This window comes from Cupressus sempervirens, chromosome 3 (genome assembly GCF_028749045.1).
Source record: "Cupressus sempervirens isolate cs-2001-9-10 chromosome 3, ASM2874904v1, whole genome shotgun sequence".
Lineage (NCBI taxonomy): Eukaryota > Viridiplantae > Streptophyta > Pinopsida > Cupressales > Cupressaceae > Cupressus > Cupressus sempervirens.
The window spans coordinates 179,849,329-179,872,779 of record NC_143120.1 but is presented as its reverse complement, the minus strand read 5'-3'; the positions used below and the strand labels follow the sequence as shown (position 1 = coordinate 179,872,779).

The 23,451-nt window shown below is 33.4% G+C and overlaps 1 pseudogene; it reads right to left on the bottom strand.

Moving 5' to 3' along the window:
- Nucleotides 1-17,479, bottom strand: part of LOC149565367 (nucleosome assembly protein 1;4-like) — a 34,272-nt pseudogene extending 16,793 nt beyond the window's left edge.
- Between the last annotated feature and the right edge of the window lie 5,972 nt (nucleotides 17,480-23,451).

Here is a 23,451-nt window from a genome sequence, read left to right as displayed (position 1 = left end):
TTGCTGAATACATGCACTTGATCTACTTTCTCTGATCTTGATCCTCTGAGATCTGATACTTGTTTTATCCCTTGCTTTTTCCTGATCAACTAAATATTTCACTGCTGCTCTGTTCCTCTAAATCTTTTAACTCTTCACCTTGAACTCCACTATAGTTTTTCCATACACTTCTTCATCCTCTCTAATACAATGAGATTTTATCTTCCTTATAAAGACATTCGACGACTTAGGGTTAGATATGGATCTATGATCCATATTGAATCTCTGTATTTCTCTCATTCCTTGCACTTTTCTTATTGGTTGTATGCCTTCTCCATTTTTCCTATTGGCTACATGTAGATTGTATAGGAAATAGAAAAGATTCGATCTTATCACTTAAATCCTTCAAGATTCGTCATATGTCAGCCATGAAAATGACTTACATTTGAATTAGTAAAGTTTCAAACTTATATGTGCAATCTGTGTTACTCGACACTTATTGATTCCTGATGCTTGGCATAAAAAAAAAACTGGCTTACTTGGCTCCTATTGCGTTTCTATTTTGCTCGGCATCTTCTGTGAATCAACACTCAAATATCAGCTGACATCTGTATCATGCTCGGTACCTGAAGTCACTCGACACTTGATCTTCACTCGACACTTGAAGGTTGCTCGACACTTGAAGATCACTCGGCACCTGTTGGATTTCCTAACTCAGCTCATGTTGTGGCTCGACATATATAGTGTGCTTGACTCCAATGTAGAGAGTGGTTAAGTGTGTTGGCACTCAAATGTCAAAAACCATTCTGAGACTAACATGAATATATTAAGAAATTGAAAGATAAAATAGACATTGAAAGTGTTCCAAGGGCACTAAAATGTGAGTACTTACCAAATAATTCTTAAAATAAGAATTCTCATTGAAAAAGAACCCAACTTGAAACCTTTCTCACCCTTGTCACTGTCAAGGCGAGAACATTGTATATCTCCAAAAACTTCAAGGCACCTTCATCACATTCTGTAATCTATTTATTATTAAAAAAAGTCAGTAAATTCACTGGATTTTTAAGATAGGTAATATTTCTTGGTATAGCCAAAGTGAGTATTGGATACAAGGAAAAGGAGCAACATCCTACTTGCATTACCAAAACATCATTGTTCTTCATGGCAATCGGCCAAAATTTAGGAATGCCCTTTTTTGCCATAATGACAAAGATATCACAATAAGAACTTCCCACCAAATATCACAGATCAAATGAACCTTGAATTCGAAATAGTTATTAAATACTAGCATCATCTTTCTTTAAATCTTCCTCCTCTTTTTTATCATCTTCAACATCTACTATTCCATTCACAATGTCATATCACTGCAACAGAATATTTCATTATAGGAATATAGATTACAGAGTGTCGAGTAGAAGAAAATTTTTTTTACCCTAAGAGCTAAACATCTTTTACAAAAATTTGTACTGAGAATTGTAAACTGAAGTAGTTATTTTGTCTCTTTAATTTCTTACTGACATATAATTATCCAAGAGAAAGATCTGAATAAAATATAGTTTATTATAGATCAAGTTGCTCCTAAAGGATTGTAAAAGTTCCATCTATGCTTTAAGGATGTCATGTCATAGAGCCAAAAAGCATTTTCAATTATGATATTATCCTATTTGCACTTGATTAGACATCATCTATTCTTCCATTTTCTTGTTCTTATTCTGAGATATTTTATGGTCAACACTGAAAACTCACCTATAGTGTAAACAAAGAAGACTCGCATCTCACAATATTTGTTGGAATACACAACATATTTAGTTGGGGATGAAATCTAGGTTATAAGAAGGAAAGACATTATGAAACATAACAGATATGGTTACATGGGAATCGTAGGATAAAAATAAATTCTAGAGAATGCTGAGGAAAATGCACAAGTGAAACACGATATTGTTGTTTAGGAAAATCTATGTTATGAATCATGCGAATAGAAGATGCAATAATAATGAAAAAATAACATCTCAAAAAATAAAAGATACAACAGATTAGATCATATAGGAATCCTAGAGCAGAAAGACAATCAAGAATATGACAAGGAAATGCTGCATAGGGGATGCTAGATATTGCGTTCTAGGCAAGTCAATCTATAATGAATCATGTGCTGTCTGACCCCAAAACTGTAACTAATAAGAATAAAGTAGAAGTAGACAACAACATCTGGTACAACATATAATGAGTACGAAGTACCTGACTTAAATCATCAACCTTTGTGGTAGCTTAATATCAACCAATTATCTAAATAAATATATACAAATTTGCAGGTTCCAATCCATTAGAATAAACCTATTTAAGTTTTAAATGGTTTAATGTGCATAGCAAGAAGATAGCAGCATCAAGTAAAATCTCATACTATGAAAAGTGCTTGACTCTCATTGTATATATCAACTACATGTGTGAAAACTCCTATGAGTAAGCAAGTTTCAATCTATTGGACCATGTTTTCTGATAAAGATAACAATATACAACAGTGCCTGAAAATTCAGTAATTGCTTAGAAAAGCAAGAGATCAAGAGATTATATGAAGCTTTCAATTTTGAACAACCAGAAAAAAACTAAACACAGATACCTTCTTGTAAAAAGGTTCATAAAGCTTTTGATACTTGGCCTCCAATGCAGCTTTTTCTTCAAAAAAATTGGTCTCTATCTCCTTATGTACTTTACCCTTTATTGGAAGCACAAAAATCATAAATCCCTTTACATGAATATGTTTACACAGAAAATCACAATCTAAACATATCAATACCTGTAGATCTTGCAATGCCTCCACTTGCTTCTTTACTTTGTGAGGAGGTGATTCAATGTAGCCTGACAAGGTACTGACAATATTTTGTAGCTTGTCCTGAAACATATCATGGAAGAGTTATTAAATCTAGTGATAACTAGAAATTTCTATTATAAACTGGATTCTATCTAGCAAAGGCATTACCAATTTATTCTAGGCCTTAGAAATTTTACTTCCACATAGAGATGGATGAATAGAGAATTCACCCATGTTCTCACAATACAAAGACAACCATCCTTGAGATTTATGTTTAGAAAATATTTCCAACAAATTCTTGATATGATTATACTAGAAATTTCTCTTGGAAAAATTATAAATGCTATTGAGACACTTTGGTATAGAGATGTGTGATGCTCATATGAATTTATATGTTACCAAGAAAACCTATTGATATTTAATTATAATACTCGTTAGAGTAGTTGTTATCATATATTCTTACTATTTAATGATTATTAATTCATATTAATGTAATATCTAAACCAAAATTATCTCATATATACATCAAAATTAATAATATTTTATAGAAGTTATCTTTGTAAATGAATTGCATACTCCAACTTAAGTTAAAATTGTTATTTTTCGAGAAAAAATCTGGAAGATCCCAAGAATGAACATTAAAATAAGAATAATCAAGAATCAGCTGTATGGGGTCTTCATACCAAAAAAATGGCATACTCATCTTATCTCCATCCCCATTTCCTAGTGACCAAGGGTTAAATATATTATGCTTCAGGTTATACAAATATTTTATATTAAATATTCAGTTTAATGGCAAGTAAAGTGATGAGTTTATGGGCAATATCAATTGGGCAGGGGGTACAACGTTAGATACATGAGTTATCCTTGGCTGTAGTCTATGACTTCAAGCTAGATGCACATTGTTGTTACTGATACACCCTAACATAACATTTCCCAAGGATTATTTAAATTATTTTGCACATTACCTTATTATATACTAAGCCGATCCAGGAGTCAAGGAAAAAGAGTATACCAATGCATTTGCTTAATTTCATTAGATTTCTAAAGTTCATTCTTATATTGAATAATGGTTCTGAATTAAACTATGTTTGCAACATACAATAGTAATTTTTCAGATTACACTCTGTGATCCATCATCAAGAGGAAGAGAAAAAAAAGATTGTATAAAAAAAAAATTGTAGACACTGTTCAATCTAGAAGCATTATTCAATGTATTTACTAGTAAATAAGGATACAAAAAAAAAAGTAGGAGAGTGAACCTTGTGACAACTTTTCTTATTATCTACTTACTACAAAGTGAGTTACTTTACTTAAGAGTGGAATCAAGAAAACCAAGTACAACTAGCATAAGGTTTTGTTCTATGGGATGTCCCATGATGATCAAATGGTTTCCCTATTTAGGTGGTCAGAAATAACATTTTGCAAAATCAAATGCAAGTAGCATATCTTCCTTAATGCTTCAATAGGAAAAATTGTGGAAAATGCAATAACTAGTATTATAATGGAATTTCTAGTACAATGGAAGAAGCATAACTTGATTAGCATTACAGTTGAAATCCCAATTCGTGGGCAATAGTTTGTAATCCAAAAGAATTCATACGAGTTGTGAAAAGCACAATAACTTGAATTATAATAGAAATTTTTGGTAGTATGGCATAAGCATACCTTGATTAGCAGTGTAGTTACAGTCCTAATTTATCGACAGAAGTAGGAAATTCAAAAGAATGAGCGTAGATTAGCAGTGCAATTACAATTCCAATCTAGGGATAGTAGTCTGTGAATCCAAAAGAACTCAGATGAATTGTGAAAAATACAATATCTGCTATTATAATGGAATTTTTGGGTAGAATGGCAGAAGCATACCTTTATTACCAGTGCAATTACAATCCCAATTCATGGATAATAGTTTGTGAAGCAAGATGTTTTCCACCTATTGGTGCTCTTAGAAAGAACAAGGTTAATATCATCATTGTTTCACATTGGATGGACTAGCCTGATCATACGGGCTTGACAAATCCAAACACATGAATTGCTAAGAAACTTATATTCTATTTGTCTACGAGCTTTTTAGACATTGTATTTTTATAGACAGTCCATAGAGCACCAGATTTAGAATGTACTTGAATGATCTGGGCAACAAACTTGGCCTCGGACAACATCAACATTGAAAAAAGTTGATTCGAATTAACCCACCCTGCTCCATTTATTGGTTCTATAGTTTGCAAAACTAAAAGCTTGGGCGTAATTAACTTGTCCAAACTCATTGAAAATAGGTGTGAATTCTTTGCCACAAAGTCTATAGAGAGTTTTATGTGATTGAGCATAAAGTCCAATTTTTTCTTAACACTTTCCTCCGACATTGTGAGAATCAAAGGGAAAACCCTAACTACCTAAGAGAGGCTAAAAAGTTGAAGATTGTCTATCCTAGCTTGTAAGACTTTAATAGGAGTTATGGCCACCATGCTCACAACATATTTGTACATTTTGCCTTCCTTGCAAATGCTAATATTTTGAATGAGATCAAGTTGCTCTGGGGTTAGAGAACTGCGCCCTAAAACATGAGGATCTATTGAAAAAACATGGTGAGCTCTATTCCATGAAAACCAAAACCCTCCCAAAGTTTTCTGCAAGCATTTTCCATGAAGAAAGTAGTAGTTCGTAATTGCTCTGATCAACAAATCGTCTATCAAAAATATAGTCTTGAGAAGCTCAATGTTGGAGCAGAGGACTTCTATCTTTGCTGTTAAGATCCGAGGCAGCCCAAATACAATTTCGCTTAGATTTTCCCTCTAAATGCCAAAATCTCTTAGTAGTTGAATCTTTGGCTCCAACACTCTTTCCGCACTTGTGACCAAAAGTGTGAGATGAGATTTGATTATGTTTATAATTTTTTCGTCGTTGCATCAGTATGGACTAAGTGTCGGTCAAAATTTTGACCAACACGGGCAGGAATTTTTTTTTTATAAAAAAAAATTCCTTCCATATTCTGACAAATCTAAAACATTTTAATAGATCGTCAAAAATTTTGGTCTAAAAATGGGGTCAAATGTACTAGTGAAAGTTGAGAATGAATAAGGTTTGTGAATTAAATATTTAAGATTAGATAGAGGAGGAGAATTTACATCAAACCAATTTAACATCTTTTCTAAGGATAATGGAATCAAGATATAGCTTTTCACTCCTAAAACACCATAACTGAATGAGATAATAGAAAGAAGGAACATGTTAGTAAGTGAAGAAGCTAGAACAATTATGATTGAAGGTAATGTATCACATATCTATTGGAGAGGACCTATTACTACAATAATATACTCTATGAACAAAGTTTAGATCAGGCAAGGCACTCATAAGACACCTTATGAACTTTGGTTTGGGAATACATCTATTGTGAAATACTTTAGAATCTTTGGAAGAAATGTTATATCAAGAGAGAAGATGACATAGGAAAGTTTGATCCTAGAAGTGATGAAGGTGTATTCCTTGGCTATTCATTGAAAATAACAACATATTGATGTTATAATTAGAGATTGAGAATAATATTTGAGAGTGCTAATGTAAGAGTTAATGATAATTTTAGAATACACGAGAGAGTACTTTAGTACATATGATTCTGATAATGAAGCAAGTACTAGTCAAAGGTGTAAAAATCAAAATGAACAAGAACTATTCTATGAGATAAACAATGATTTGAGGGTAAAAATTAAAGAAACAAGAGATGAATTTGAACACAAAGCTAGGGAAGATAAAATAACACTAGAATAGAGGGCACCTAGATATATTGCAAGAAACCATCTCATGGAATAGATCATTGGACTCACAAATAAAGGAGTGATGTAAAGGAACAAGGTAAATAAAGAGATATGTTTAATTTCACAAGTTAAACCTAAGATAACATACAAGGCATGTAAAGATGAATATTGGATGAAGGCCATGAGATAAGAAATTGATCAAATTGAAAAGAACAAGAATTGGGAACTAGTCCATAGACATAAAGACAAGAATATTATTGGCACTAAATGCATATTTAGGAACAAGATGAATAAACAAGGTGAATTTCTAAGAAATGGAGAAAGGTTGGTATGTAAAGGATATTAACAATAGGAATGAATTGATTTTGAAGCAACCTTTATCTTTGTACCAAGACTTTAAGCAGTTAGAATATATTTTTCTTATGCATCTAAAAGAAACTTCAAGGTATATTAGATGCATGTTAAGTCAACATTTTTGAATAGTGAACTTGAGGAAGAGGTTTTAAATTGAACAATCTAATGATTTTCCCCTGATTGAATAAAAAGAAATGGTTTAAAGACTAAAGAAGTCATTATATGGACAAAAAAAGCTCCTAGAGTATGATATGAAAGATTGGATAAACACTTCAAATTCTTAGATTGGCATACTGACACCTTTGTCATTGATGTAAATAAAAGAGTAATTGATGTAGTACAAGGAAGGTGTACCCCCAATGGAGATGGCCAAGGTCCCAACTAATGAAACATAGTGGAAATAACAACAACATAGAAATTTAGACCCAAAACAACATATATTCCCATAATATAATCATGATATTTACATCCAACATGTCAGGCTATAAGGCCTTCCTAGTTATGACCATTACAAAGAAGAATACAACTCAATCCTCATATGCAAATATCTACTTCCTAGCTATCATCCCTAAATATTCTCTTATTTACCTCATGCTTTCTCCAAGTATCTTCTTGATTACTACTCAATTAATGGTGATTCTAATAATCAATGATATTACACACAAACACACAACTATTAGGACACAAAGGTTGGCTTTGAGTTCACAATCTCCAATAATAGGAAATGCATTATAGAATAGAGGACCAATCCTCAAATAATTAATGATTAAATACATAAAACATTACATAAAGTTATGTGGCCTCAGGTATAGGTCCACATGTTAACCAAACTCATAGATGCGAGAGCGCATAAGGTAACTCTAAAATATAGAGCCTCATTGTGTTAGGATTAAACCATATACATAAATAAAAATTACATGCAAATATAAACAATATCATGAAATAATAGATCACATAGAAGAGAACACACACTAGTAAATTTAGGCTTAATTTGCGACACAAAAAGGTCTCAATTTCGACAAGAGTATGTCGCTAAAGTGACCAAAGTCATCGTCACACAAATTTGGTCAATTTTTTGCCACATTCATTTCACGTCAGAATTTTGACTACATAAACGTGGATTTATCGACACAAATTTCGTCGAGTACTCTAGTCAACATAAACTGTTATTTTCTCAATTCCGACGTAAACTTGCCCAATTTTTCGTCGAACTTTCGACCAAAGATGCTTAGCTTTTGACGCCGGTGCTATACTCGTGACCTAAAAGTTTGCCAGTTTGGTGTCTCAATTGCGACGAATATTGGTCGCAATTGAGACCAAAATGTGTCACAATTGAGACGCACTGTCCCATTTTTTTTGAAAGCTTTGCTCTCATAGGAGCGTTCAAAACTACACAAAACTTGATTATAAAGCGTAATTGCTTGATGCATGAGAGTCAAGGTATCATGCACATTTCTTCCTCCACACCATTGTTTCGTTTGTCAAATGATTTATTTTATACAAAACAATGGGAAGGAGGAAGAAATGTGCACGATATCCTGTTTCCACCGAGCAATTATGCTTTACAACTCAAATTTTGTGGAGTTTAGAAGGCTCCTATGAGAGCAAAGGCTTTGCAATAATTGGCACAACGCGTCTAAATTTTGGTTCCTATAGGGAAGAATAAAATTAGGAAATAATTATTTATCAGGAATGAAAGCCAATAATTTCATCTATTTTTCAAACAGATAAACGTGACAAAAAAACTTACAGTCCCAATCACATCATCATAAGAGTGCATATATAACTATAACTATAACTGTCTAAAACCAACACAATTTAAAAATATCCACAATTCAAATATTATCCCTTGATGTTTTCTTTAATAATGCTCCAATGCCTTAGGGCATTCAGTTAGAAACTTCAAAATTAATGCTATCAAGTTAGATGTTGTTTCATAGCCACCAAGGATAAGGTCCATAATAAGATTCAATATCTCTTCATCCATAATGTATATTAATGCTATCAAGTTAGTTGTTATATTAATAATATTCAATATCTCTTCATCAATATACCTCTGGTTCTCGATGGAGATGTGCTCCAATCAATAGGAAACGTCATCATGAAGCAGGAGGTGAGGTTGAAGGATTTTATGGAGGCATTCGGAAGTTAATTACAGAGGAAGAGATTTTAGCCTGGAAGAAGTTGTGGCCAAAAGAATTGCTAGAATGATTGATTGTTACATTAGAATTATCTTAATTTAACATTAAAGCTGCATGCATATTGGAATGGCTGACATCATCATTAAGTGCATTTGATGATAGCACATTTGTTTAGGATATACATAGAGAATGTCAAGAGTGTTGTTGACAACTTTTGTATTTCTTTTGGCTTTTTCATGTTGGTTAGTCTACTAACCCTAACTCATCTCATCTAGGTCATATCAAATCTTGATAAAGGCTAGTTTGCAACAATTTAACTTCTAATAGCTAGTTTGTAAAAGTAGTTAAAATAACTTGTTAGTAATACAATTATCTTCATAAGGAGGTCTAATTTGCATTCTCAATACAACAATCACCCAAATATGCTTTCAAAAGGTATTTAAACAACAATTAGATCTTGAAAAAATTAGATATGAAAGTGGAAATGATAATTAGGTCATGTACCTCTTCTTCATCTCGTTTGCGCTTATTTTCCTTAACCTTTTCGTGAAGATTTGCAATGTACTTATCATATATCTCCCGAGAGAAGCTTTCATCACTAATTGCCTTGAATATTCATATCCAATATATTTATAGCTACTACTAGTGTAAGGTACATGATAACTACCTTTAATTACTCACAATAAGATTAATTCTTGATAGTGGCTCTTTTACCTGTATGCTTCCGCATCTTTGAGAAAAGGTATGCAATCCTCCCATTCTGAGGAAGCAACAATTTCCTGAAATGGAAAAACAATATATAACTAATTTATCGTTACATAGATAGAAATTTGTTTATGATAAGAATAGAAATTCATTCATATTCAGGATTTTTAATGTACAAAACTCTGTGAAATTTTACTCTAGGTGTAAAAGTAGTAGAGGAAAAAGAGACTGCATTAGAAGGATTTTTTCCAAAATGAATAATGTAAACCTTCAGAGAATAAAGCAAAGCCGTGAAATCATCTGCCAGCCTTTCCCTCCTTTTTGCTTCTTTCTCTTCCTTTTCCTTTACTTGTTCAATCACTTCTTCAAACACAAGCTGGAAGCAATACACAGGATGTCAATAAGACCTAAAAAAATCATATATCCCAAAACAACTTGCATTACTTTCAAATTTTTCAATTGTTTCAGTTTAACCTAATAAAAATCCATTATCCACTAATGAGAACATACTAATGCATTTGTGATAGCGATTCACTTCCAGCAACTACTTACCAGTGCAAATGAGTCAAAACATAATATAGCTGATGCAATGATCAAATCAGTTAGGAACCAGAGTCATATGGAACATAAGGATAAGATCCTTGTTTGTATAAATAGTAGTTACTAGGAACATAACAATATGTGACAACATTGTTCAAAGGAAAATACCAAATACTTTTATTGTGAAGTCTTCTGTAGCTGAGACAAAAAATCTAGAAATGTAACCAGAACAAACCTTAAGATTTGTTTCAGATGCAGCAGCCAAATCATATAGTTCCCCAATGGAGGCTTTGAACTTGTCAAGAGTCCATGCTGATGTTACTGCGAGCTGCACTCATTACATCAAAAAGATTACAATATATTTTACATCCAATGGAAAATCTTAAAGCACAAAAGGCACACCTTTCCTAACTCCAAGGCATCTTTTATGTTTTATTTTTCCTCCTGGTACTGCCAAAGATACATATTCAAAAAATGGTTACATCAAAGGAATCAAACATACATTGCCTTGAGTAATAATGATTGCAAGCCTGATTGTGAAAGTGCAATTAAATCTTGCAATCAAATCATTAAAATATATGCAACTTTCTTACCTGCTTTTTCATCCCTTCTACAACATCTTCAAATAAATCCTTGGGTGGTGAACTAGATGTATTTGAAGTAGGCTCTTTGCTTTATGGTCCTCCAGTTCTTTGCTTTATCAAAGAATTGGAGGATCATAAAGCAAAGAGCCTACTTCAAATGAAGTGTGTCTTTGCTGTAAGCAGACTAGTTGCTTTATGATCCTCCAGCAATCTTCAAAATTCATCCCAATTTTTAAGTTCTTTTTGGCGTAGTTCTTCCTGCATTTAAAAATATTCAAGTCATTCCAATATACAAAAATAAGATAGATGAAAACTATGGAAGCACACTACTCTCTCATTCTAGACAACCTTTTGAATCGTTTGTACTTCTTCCTCCTCCAAATCAGATATAACACATCAAAATTTCAGGATGTTCTCAGGTCATTAGGTATGACAGCTTTTGGAAAGATAAGATGCCCGTAACCGAAGCCATTATCCACATAATGACAACAAACTATTCATCAATCAAGATAAAAACCAAACAACTTTCCAAACACATGCATTTCACAGCTATGCCATCTCCAGCGTGCCTTCCAAATTCGAGTACAACAATATGGGTTCTAAGATTACACCAAAAGTAGGTCCAAAGAGAAAGTCAGATAAATTCGCAGGTTAACATGTGTATTCAACACAAGATCACAATTTCCTACAGGCAAGACTTTAAGATAGAAAAAAAAGAATGTGAATTTGAGATTTGCTGGGATACCTTGCAAAGTCATTACAATTTCAGAGATTCCTGACTTCAGAATTCATAAAAGAAATGGAATAATGTTTTAAGGAAGATCAATTGGGGTTATAAAACCCAAGCATAAAATTGAGGAATAGGACAAAGAATGAAATGTCATTAGTTTATCAATCTAATTTCGTGTTCATGTTTTTTGCTCACCATAACCTTCCTACCCATCTCAAATATTATAATGTGAGAAAATGCCGAAAACTCACCTTGGTTGAGCGACTTGTCCACCCTTTTGATTCCCTCCACTGTTGAAAGAACTAAAATATATCAACAAATTAAGTGTTAGTGAAACTACTTGAACAAATGAAAGGGAAAAGTTAACAAATTTTGTACAATCTAAGGGATTTATTGTGAATTAAGTAGACTTCAAGATCGTTTTATTTCTAACATATGATAATAGATCACACTATTGAAACATTGATATAAAAAGCATACAATATATTGAAAAATAACAACAAAAAGCATTACATATTGTAAAAACAATAATATGTACCAGAGATGCAAGGGGTGAGGACGCCATCTCCTATAACCATACAAGTCCCCACAAGGGCTAGTATTAACAAACATCTCTTGGAAAAGTTACTTTGTTCAAGAGCTTCCTTTATCCTAATGGCTCTATTGGGCTGTCTACCTGCAACTTCAAGTGTATATGAGGAGAGTTACCTGTCTTCTTCCTAGTGATTGGGTATCATGTTGACATTTGCATGGCGACAAATCAAAGAATAAAGAGAAAACATTCCACCTGCAAAAGAAATCGTCCCTTTAAACTTAGAACACATGTTTTCACATCAAAAGATCAAACTTTGACCTAAAAACAAAGTGAAACTAGAGCTGTTATAATCTTACCATCTCCATTATCATTGGCCCACAATACAATGAAGACATATTTGATGAGGGGCAAAAGAGTGAGAGAATATATGATCAAAGACAAAGCCCCAAGAACGTCATCAGGATGTTTGATGCCATCAGGAAAAGTACTCGCATACACATAAAGTGGTGATGTTCCTATGTCCCCATAAACCACACCAATACTCTGAAATGCCAATTGCACAACTGCAGCCATGCTCAACATATGAGAAATAGGATTTGTCATAAAGCGATGTTAGAATAGTTACTAAAATGGTCATAAATTATGTTGTTATAGTAAAAGAATACTTTAACTTAAGAGAAAAAAACTATACAATATTAAAACATGATATCGTGCTTTAAAAACTAAAAAGGTACTTGTAACGAAGAACTTCATTTCAACTTGCTAATTGGTTGTCACTATTAACTATAAGCTTATCTTTAAAGTTTGAGCTTCACTTGGTTTTGAGAATAGTTAAATATTCTCTACTTAACAGGGCCAACCACGTGAAGGTGAAAGCTCATTTGGCCCCTCCCCCCCCCCCCCCAACATCACTCTAAATTCCCCATTAACATTTAATAACATTCAATTCATCCATTTTTGAAATAGAACATTCAATCATTATAATCACATGATAACATTCATTAACACATAAAATTCATAAACACACAACATTCACGAATAATTCATTAACACGCAACATTCAAGAGTAAGTCATTCATGAATAATTCATTAACACAATATTCATTAACAATATTCAAGAGTAAGTCATTCATGAATAATCATCTCTTTTTTGCTTTCTTGCCGTTTCTTTTTTTCATAAAATTTCTAAGAGGAATATCAATGTCCTCATTAGGATCCCCCTCCTCTACTAGTTCTAACACATGTCTCCTCCTCATCCGTTCAGGAACAGCATGAGGCCGCTGCACCAAAGGGGGGTCCGCTGCAATAACAAGTACTTCATGAGGTTAAATTCCCACCATTTTATATTAGTGAATTATGAGTTTTTATTTAAGTAAAAGAACTATAAATCAAAAAATTAATTTAAAAGAACAAAACATAGATTTTCTTTACCTGAATGTGCCACATGATCTACCTGTTGATTAGTTTAAACATCCTCTGGCACTCGTTCAACACGACATGATTCTATATCCTCAACACAAAAAGGTTATACCAAGTTCAATTAAAGATGTTAAATTGTATTAATAATTACATAATTAGTTTTAAATAATAAATGAGCACCTCCATCAACGGTACGATGCACATCAGGGGCTTCATGATGCTGCGTATGATCTGTGTCAGGATTAACAGGCTGCATTGCAATGTCATGCACATTATTATCAAATAAATTGTTTCTCAAGTATTCAATTTCTAATATATATTTTGGCATATTTACCTATGCACATGATGCAGGAGACTGTTCGGTTGGGGCAATGGAAGCTTGCCGTAGGCGTTCAGCCACTACTGCATAGCCTTGCTTGAAGGCAATTTTTTTGTGTTCTTCTGTGGCCTCCAGATTAAAATCAACGCCCTGCATTTTTTTATTAATTAACAAAATTATTTGCATTTTATAAATAATTTTTCTTTGCAGTTCATTTATTGCTACTTACAACGCGTGCTTTGATTTTTGAATATCCCCCAGAGCCAAGTTTGTGCTGCCCAACCTTTTCCAGCCTCGCCTTTGTTGCCTTTGATGTGTCCTGCAACCTATGAAAAGTTTGAAATATGTTAGATGATATAAAGAGAATACTAGAATCATTGTGGAAACATTTACTTCACTTGGGTTTGATTTCTTTGGAGGAAAAAATGTGCCATATGTATGGGTTCGATTTCCTGGTCAAAATTCATGGGATATTTTTACTGAGATCCTTGAGAAAGCACATATAGTTACAACTCCAAGAAGTGGGTTTGGACCCGCAGGTGAAGGTTTTATAAGGGTGAGTTCCTTTGGTCATAGAGAGAACATATTAGAAGCTTCATTTGTCAATATATCTTATGTAGGATTTATGCCCAGATTGAGATTGAGATTTATAAGCAATTGTGTCAGCATATGAATTACATACCTTTCATATTTACAATAACAAAATTTAAATACCAAAATTGAGGATTTTGCGTGGTAGTATGTTGGAGAAATAACTCCTATTTTAGGGATTTTGACAAAACAACATAGCGAGAAATATTGAATTCAAAAGGATGAGAATGTGAAGGAACAAGAGGTGCAGGTGAAGGTTCAAATCACATGAAAAGTCATTTGTACACACTGTAAATTTTGTTGTACATTATGTTGTATTTTAAGAGTGCTCCCCCAAGGTAGATGTGTTAGGCTTGGTACTTTGTCTCTTTACTTCACTGATATATGTGTTTGAATTAATCTACACACAAATAATTAACATGTTACCAAAGCTAATATGCCTTTTGTGAGCTTGCAAAGAGCTAAGGAATGGACGAGAAAGATTGGAAGCAGGGTGATATCAGGAAAAATCTCTTAATGAGTTTCCATCTTTACAGTTTCCACAGGAGAAAAAGAAGGGATTCCCTAAAAAGGATAATCTATTGGTTGGGTATAGACACATAATCCATGTGATCAAAGCTTCAGCAGCAATGGAAAATACTAAAAAAGAAGAATGGATTTTAGATGTGGTGGAAATGCTCAGCTTTAAATTCTTTAGGATTCTCAGACTACATTGTTATCTGAAGATAGAGATTAGATTTTGTGATGCTTCACACTTAAATCTGATGTATAGTGTATATGCACTTCTTTTTTGATATGCAACAAAGCACAAAATGGAATTGATGACAATATAAAATAACAATCACTAATGACAACATTATATACTATTATCATAGTTAACAGAATACTATAGAATATGGGATTTGATATCTTCAATGATGGATTTCATCAGGATTTACATGCAGATTAAGTGTAGATTTGATGCACACATGACCCAAAAGAAAACAGGGGATAGGAAACTCAAGATAGCGAGCAATTATTGTAAAAGAAAGGGAAAGTCAACAAGTATAGTGGTCAAGGCGTTGCCTATTTTTATGACTCAAAATCTAACATGGTACATCATATCACAAGATTCAATTGTCACAACTTTGAGTAGGAATTTCTTAGTTGAATTAGAGTTTGAGTTCAGCGAAGATAAAATTTGAGAAAAGAACCCATAGGAGACATAGGCTCTAAAATTTGTCACTAGATATGAATAAAGGGATTCATTTTGTCAATATATCTTATGTAGGATTTATGCCCAGATTGAGATTGAGATTTATAAGCAATTGTGTCAGCATATGACTTACATACCTTTCATCAATAGATAGATTAAATTGAGCTAGTTGAAATTGTTGATACTGAAGTTGAACCCTAAATTTTCTCATCAATGTACTAGTAGTTAATACTATTGCATACCTTTTTGGATTTGCTGGTGCACTTTCTTTTGGCGGATGTTGCCCTTTCTCCTTTGCATCCAAAATGAACTCATTCTAGTCCCTCGCTGAAACAAAGGGAGGATGCTCGTACTTCGGGTTGTGGACGAGGCTCTTTCTATATGTGTCCCTCACAACCTTGAGATGTCTGGCAGCTTTTTGTAACAATTTCTTATGATCAAAAATATTACTACCAAACTCATGCTCTATATCTTTGATGAGCCCATCTTTTAATTTTTGAGATTGGTAGTTCCACCTTTTAAGAAAAAACACAAAATTGTTAGATATAGCTAGTATAAGAAAAGACTCGAATGAAAGGAAAAATGTTGCACCAATTAATGATATGAAAAAAAATAGTGGGATAAAATTAGTTCAGTTATGATGTACAGCAACCTAGTACGTATGGTGGGCCCGAATCTTCTCAGCGTGAGGTCATAAAGCCTCCTATAAAATGTATCGTTTCCTACAAAAAATGTCATGGGATAATTAATAGTAAAAACCATTAAAATGAATCATATGAAAGAAGACTCCCACTTTTGGTTCTCTGTAAAAAAATTAGTTAGTATCTTCTACTCAAAGCATGAAATTGCAATGTACCAAATTCCTAAACTAGAGAATTACTGGTATAGACAAAAGGTCATTGATAATTTAGATGATCCTACCAAACCCCTAATAAAAAGGAATTCCAGAATAATTAAACAACTTGCAAAATATGACACACTAAAGGTCATGAGGCATCACTCCACATCAAAAGCCCTTGCATTCACCACTTCCTATCATGTTTACATCTTGCAAGAAAATCCTTATTACAATATAAAAAATAATTATTTAAAGTACTTGGAAGCTTAGGACATTTCAAAGGCATTAATTCATTATCGTCAATCAACAACGATGTCTCCATAGATCCCGTACTAGAAATACGGGTAGCTCCAGGAAATGACGGTGAATTATCACCAATAGATGTACTATGATCTGCATTTGGCGACGTACCAGACAGTGCATCTCCTACCACAAAAAAAACAATACACTATGTGATGCATCCCAAGATTAAAGTACATATTATCAACTCATAATTAACACAAAACCAAATATAGCAAAACAAGGATTTACTAGTTGGATGTCCCCTTGTTGTCGACATTGTAGTCGGCAATCTCGTACGGGCACTCGTCAACCTCGTAGGAGTCTCCTGCACTAGATGACTTGAACAATACATTGTTAACAAAGACATTCTGAAATAATAAAAGTAAGAGTTAAGAAGTTTTGAATGTTCGAAATAAAAAATTCCTTCTAACTTGTCAACTAAAAGATTATTTTACCATTGGCAGCCATAACTCTGCTACTACCTCCCTCACCACGTTGTCCTTGACCACATTCTGGATCGATTCCCAAAAATTCCTGTATAACAAGAATTTAGTAGTTAAAGTTTCTTACAACACTTTAAAAAAATTGCATCAATAAAGTATTTTTGCACATATTACATATTTTACTTCATAACATAAAAGATTATAAAATATAAATCTTTATTGAACTTTTGTTATAACTAAATATTCATTGGAGCTTACTTCATAACGCTAAGCTTGTGCTTTCAATTCTGATAGCCTCTTTCTCATCTCCTCGGGTTCCATATTTGCCTCATCCAAAATTTTCATTGCTTCTAAATTAATTTGCCTAATTTTTTTTTCAACATTTTTATAAAATTGGGAGTATCAACAATATCGACCTCATCAGAATGCATAGCTAGTGGCTCGGTGGTCACTGCTACTGCTTTACCCTTATCCTGAACATCAAATTGTGAGAGGAATATTAGTAAAACTATCATAAAAACTCAAAAACTGTAAATAAAATAACGCAATAATATAACATTTTTCAACTATCTAATTTGAATAATTTCAAAAAGGTTTACCCTCGCTGAAGAAGTGGTGGGAGTAGCATCCTGCTGACCTCTATCATCTGTCGGATCCATATCATCCTGTCACAAAAATTAAACATAAAAAATCAGTTAACTGAAAGCAATAGACAGCAAAAAAAAACTTATTAACAAAATGGTAAATAGTACTTACAGCCCTCATGATAGTAACATTGTTTGTATCTATGCGATTTAAATGGTAATCAATTAGCAGTTCTTCCCCTGCACTTATTGATTTTATTGCACAAAAAAAAACTTCATTCCCCTCACGCGCCTCAAATATGCAATTGGGTTGCTTACTAGTTGAAGCAGGTCGCGTACTATTTATAAAACCTGCAATATTACCTATTGCTTTTGGTCTCCCATCAATGTACATAGCAGATCTTTTACTTTGATCATTTTCTTTTCGTTGTATATAATTAGCTGATACCCCATACCTACGCATACTTTTTTTATATCGAACAATCTGCATCCAATCATTGTAATTGTAACAACTCGACATACTTGTAACAATCTGCATCCAATTATTGTAATTGTAACAACTCGACATACTTGTAATTGTAACAACTCGACATACTTGTAACAATCTGCATCCAATCATTGTAATTATGGACCGACATACTTGAACAATTCGACAACTTTGTTGTAACATACCTTTATCCCATCCATGGAAAATAGGCCCAAACCATGTAATGAGGATGGAGCAATGCGATATATCCTCTCATTAACACAAAAATCTGTGTTAATTGGAGGTAGCTCATTGGGTATCCATTCTTTCTCAATGTGTGAGTACCGAAAGGACACCTTGATGTCACCTTTGATCTCATCATCATAAGAACATGACCCCCCATTAGCAAGGAAAAATTGCATGCGTTTATCAAATTTTTTTCTATTCTTTTGACCTCTAGTTGATCTCCCTCTTTTAGTTGTACTACATGTAGAGCTTTCATCTACCATTTTCTCATTTCCCTCATTCGATGTAGATAGATCTGACAAGTACCTATTTGGTGGGTCCTGCAATCCATCAAATGGAAAGTGAAAGTGACATATATAAAATGTAGTAAGTTGAAAGTGATTATACAATTATATTTCTATACGGACCTTCTTTGTCTATATACACATTATATGATTATATAATGTCTATTTATAACATACGTGCTCAATGATAAACAAGAAGAATATAAGAAAATTATGTCTATTTATTGACTTATACCTGCTGATCCATGTCACTGTGCACAATCCACACCAAACGGGTCAAATCTCATGTAGTCAATTGACTGTTTGCAAAAAGGGTGACAATCAGACACAATTTAAACATTGGTAATTATAAATAACCTATGTTGTAATCATTAGAAATGAACACAATAAATATGTAATCAAATTTCCTGAATATGTTAATCATTTACCTTAAGTTAGCTAAAAATTACATGATACACATTTGCTACAAATAACTTAGAAGACAACATGAGCAATAGGCAACATCGCAAACATGTCAATAGAAGGGGTGACGATGTACCTGTAGTCAATTGACTGTTTGCAAAAAGGGTCATAATCAGACACAACATAAACATTGGTAACTATAAATAACATATGTTGTAATCATTAGAAATGAACACAATAAATATATAATCAAATTTCCTACATATGTTAATAATTTATCTTAAGTTCGCTAAAAATTACATGATACGTGTATGCTACAAATAACTTAGAAGACAACATGAACAATATGCAACATCGTAAACATGAACAAATTTACCTTATATATGGAATGCAAGATCGTCAACAAAAGGGGTGACGACATTTGTAGTCATTGATTATCTTCTTCTTCTTCTTCATCATCATCATCATTATCATCATCATCACCATCATCACCATCATCATCGCCATCATCACCATCGCCATCATCATCATCATCGCCATCATCATCATCACCATCACCATCACCATCACCATCATTGTCATCACCATCATCTACTTCTTCATCATCTTCAATATCTTCTTCTTCCATAACATTATACTTTATCGGCCTTCCTCTTGGATCATGTCTAACAAAAAATGACCAACCCTATTTATTTGGAACCTCTGAGTAAAACACTTGCTCACATTGGCTTGGAAGAACATAGGGCTCATCTCCAACTGGCCCAAATGACCTTGTATTGATCATTGTAAATCCATTATCATGTTGAATGACCATTCTATCAGGATCATTTTGATTTAGTCGTAACCTGTACCATTTGATGAAAAATAGAACTACTTTGAAGGTGTTAAATTCACACTCAATTATATCATCCAAGATTTCATAGTATTGATTTTGAGATTGTTGAGGATGTATGTCGCTTCTAGATGATATATTGGTGACCTTGAAAATTGCAGTTATCCCAGAATCACAAGTTTTCTTTGTGTCATCCAACCTTTTTATGCAAAATTTGTGGCCATGATAGTACATAGCTTTGTGGTGCTTGACCTGCAATTTTTGAAGTCTGTGTAAATTATTTGCATCGTGAGTTGATACGAAACATACGTCGAGTTATGATCATTAATAAATTTCTACATACCTCTCCACCTCTTAAACCATTTACTAGATCAACTACCATCGGCATAACATTGGAATTTCCATTACGATGAGCTTCTATAACCAATGAACCAACACCTTCCCATGTTAATGAGAAACCATTTTGTTGACATCGTTCAATCCATTCTGTCGTCCAATCAAGATTGTTCGCAATATACAAATGTATTGCATCCCACTCTCGACCACCTGTTTCAAATAAATACGCCAATTAAAAATAACTTATATTGAAGATTTATATGAATTAATTAACTACAATAAAATCTTAGATTTACCTCTCACTTTCGTTGATCTACCTTTTCCCATCAAGTACTCCCCTTTGAATTTGTTAATTGAGTTGGGATCCCAAATACGATCTACATGGATGTTTGCTGCAAACTTAGGAAGATATTCAGTAATGTACACCATGGTCTGGTATACCATATATCCCTCCACCATGGAACCCTCGGGATGTGCTCTCTGGCAAACCAAGCCTTTCAAAAATTTCAAGTGCCTCTCAACCATCCACATTAACCTGGTTGGTACAGGTCCACACAATTCAATCTCCTCAACTTGATGTATGAGGTAGTGTTCTTGTGCATTGAAAAAACTTGGAGGTAGACACTTTTGCATTTCACACATCAGAAGAGGAATTTTTCTCTTCTAATATTTTATATCTTCTTTATTGATTTCTTTAGATGACAACCACCTCATGAGTTTTCCAAGATCATATATAACCTGTTTGACATTGTTGGCAAAGTGGTGTGGGAGAGATAGAGGTAGAACATACTATAATATTTGTAAAATGATCTTGTCAATATTTTATAAAAGAATACAATTGAAACTTCATGCAGTATATAAATATATAGTGAATACAAAATAACATGAATTACCTTAATAAATGTATGCCAATTGTGTGTTTTCAACCCTGGCCCAAATTCACTTTTATTTGATATGACATTGTTTATGTTCGCAACAAATCCTGTGGAAAATCGTATTTTTTTTATGACTTCTTTTATAGCATTGCTCTGCTGCTCTGACAATAACCAACTAAGGGCACTTGTATCAATCCGGTCTCCATTGTTATTTGGTCGAATACCATTTTTCATTGCATGGTTGGATTCTTCAATGTCACTACAATTTTTGATAATTTGATCTTTGTCACGCCTTCCATCCAAGATTTTCCATAATGTCTTTGCTACATTCTTTCCAATATGCATAGGATCAAACAAATGCATAATTGGGAGTTTCTCGTAGTACGACAACCTAGTAAATTATGTAGGATAAATTTTTAGTCCTTTTGGAAGTTGGAAATTGATGTCTTGATGACCTTCACAACCATCAATCACATCATCAGTAAACAAAACACAATATCGAAATATAAATTTGAAACAAAAAGCATCAAATGGAATGACATTACCTCGACAATTTATTTTATTGTATGTCAACTTCCATAGGCGAGGTGTCATTCTCTGTGGCTTTGATGTAGTCTCTTCTAGACCATTGAAAAGATGTTTTTCGATAATTCAGTACTTATATTTCTATGCAGAAAGTGTCTATTCTCATCAAACACTTGCTTTCTTAAACTTTTTGAATGACCGGATTTTGTCTTTGGACCACAAACTGGACATGCAAATTTACCCTTTGTCTGAAGACCTACAAGATCGTGTATAATTGGATTAAATGTTTTAACTTTGACATACCAAAAAAGAGGTGTCAAGAAGAGAACATACCACAAAAATGTGTTAGCCCAGGGGCATCGTGTATTGTCCATACAAGCATTGCATGAAATTGAAATTGTCTTTGTCCTATTGGTCTACAAATGTCATACATAGTAACCCCATTCCATAACACCACCAACTCGTCGATAAGGGGTTCAATATATACATTGATATCTTTGACTTGGTACTTACCTAGTTGAATGAGCAAAAACATTACATAATTATTTTGACCATTTGATGGATTAGTAATAATAAATTAATTTAGATGACCACTAAATCAAAAAATACCTGGAACAACCAGCGTCAACATTATGTGCTCTCTCTTTATGGACAACCAAGGAGGTATGTTATTATTGATAACAAAAACAGGCCACACTGAGTAAGTAGATCTCATCTCTCCATAAGGATTGACACCGTCTGCTGCCAATGAAAGCTTGAGATTATGAGGTTCTTCTTTAAAGTGTGGCCATTTTTCCTGTATTTCTTTAAATGCTGAACCATCTACAGGCATTCGCATAATGTCATCTTGACTTCTATTACGTGCATGGTAATCCATAAATTGTGCCAAGCTATGACACTTGAATAATTGTTGCAGACGTGGAATAATGGGAATATGCTGAAGAACCTTGTGAGGCACCTTTTTTGTTAATCAATCTGATTGATATCTACTGATATGACAAGTAGGGCATTGTGTTGCAAATTCATGCTGTTTATAATATATAATATGATCGTTCGAACATGCATCTATTGTTTGATACCTCATTCCAATATCTTTCATGATGGCAGATAATTCTCGGTACGAGTGAGGTAGAATGTTTGATGGTGGTAACAAACACTCACCTATCAACCTACGACCAAAAATATAATTTCTTAATTTAAAGAATATTAATTGCTACATGAACCCAATGTTGATTGTAAGGGAACTACGAGTAAAATAATGAAAGAAGATGGCATTACTTAACATACGTGTCATTGCTACATTGGATAAACCATTCATTACCTTCAAGTTCACCAATAGCAATACAACGACAAGAAGAGTTGTTTTGGAGCCTTCATATAGGGGCTGCTCTGCCTTCTCAAGTAAAGGTACATCAAACTTTGCATCATCATCAGCATCATCATCATCATCATTATCATCTTGATCATCGTGATCTTCATCATCTTGATCTTCTTCCATGGTATCATTACCTTCTTCAATATTCACACCTCCATGTTCCCTCGTTTGGAAATCCGCATTCTCCGAATTGTCATGGTCCATAACATGAAACTCAGGGATGTTGACCTATATGAAAATGATTACCTTATATTAACCATGACCATGATGTCATCATCAAATCATGTCTCATGTAATTTATAAACTATTA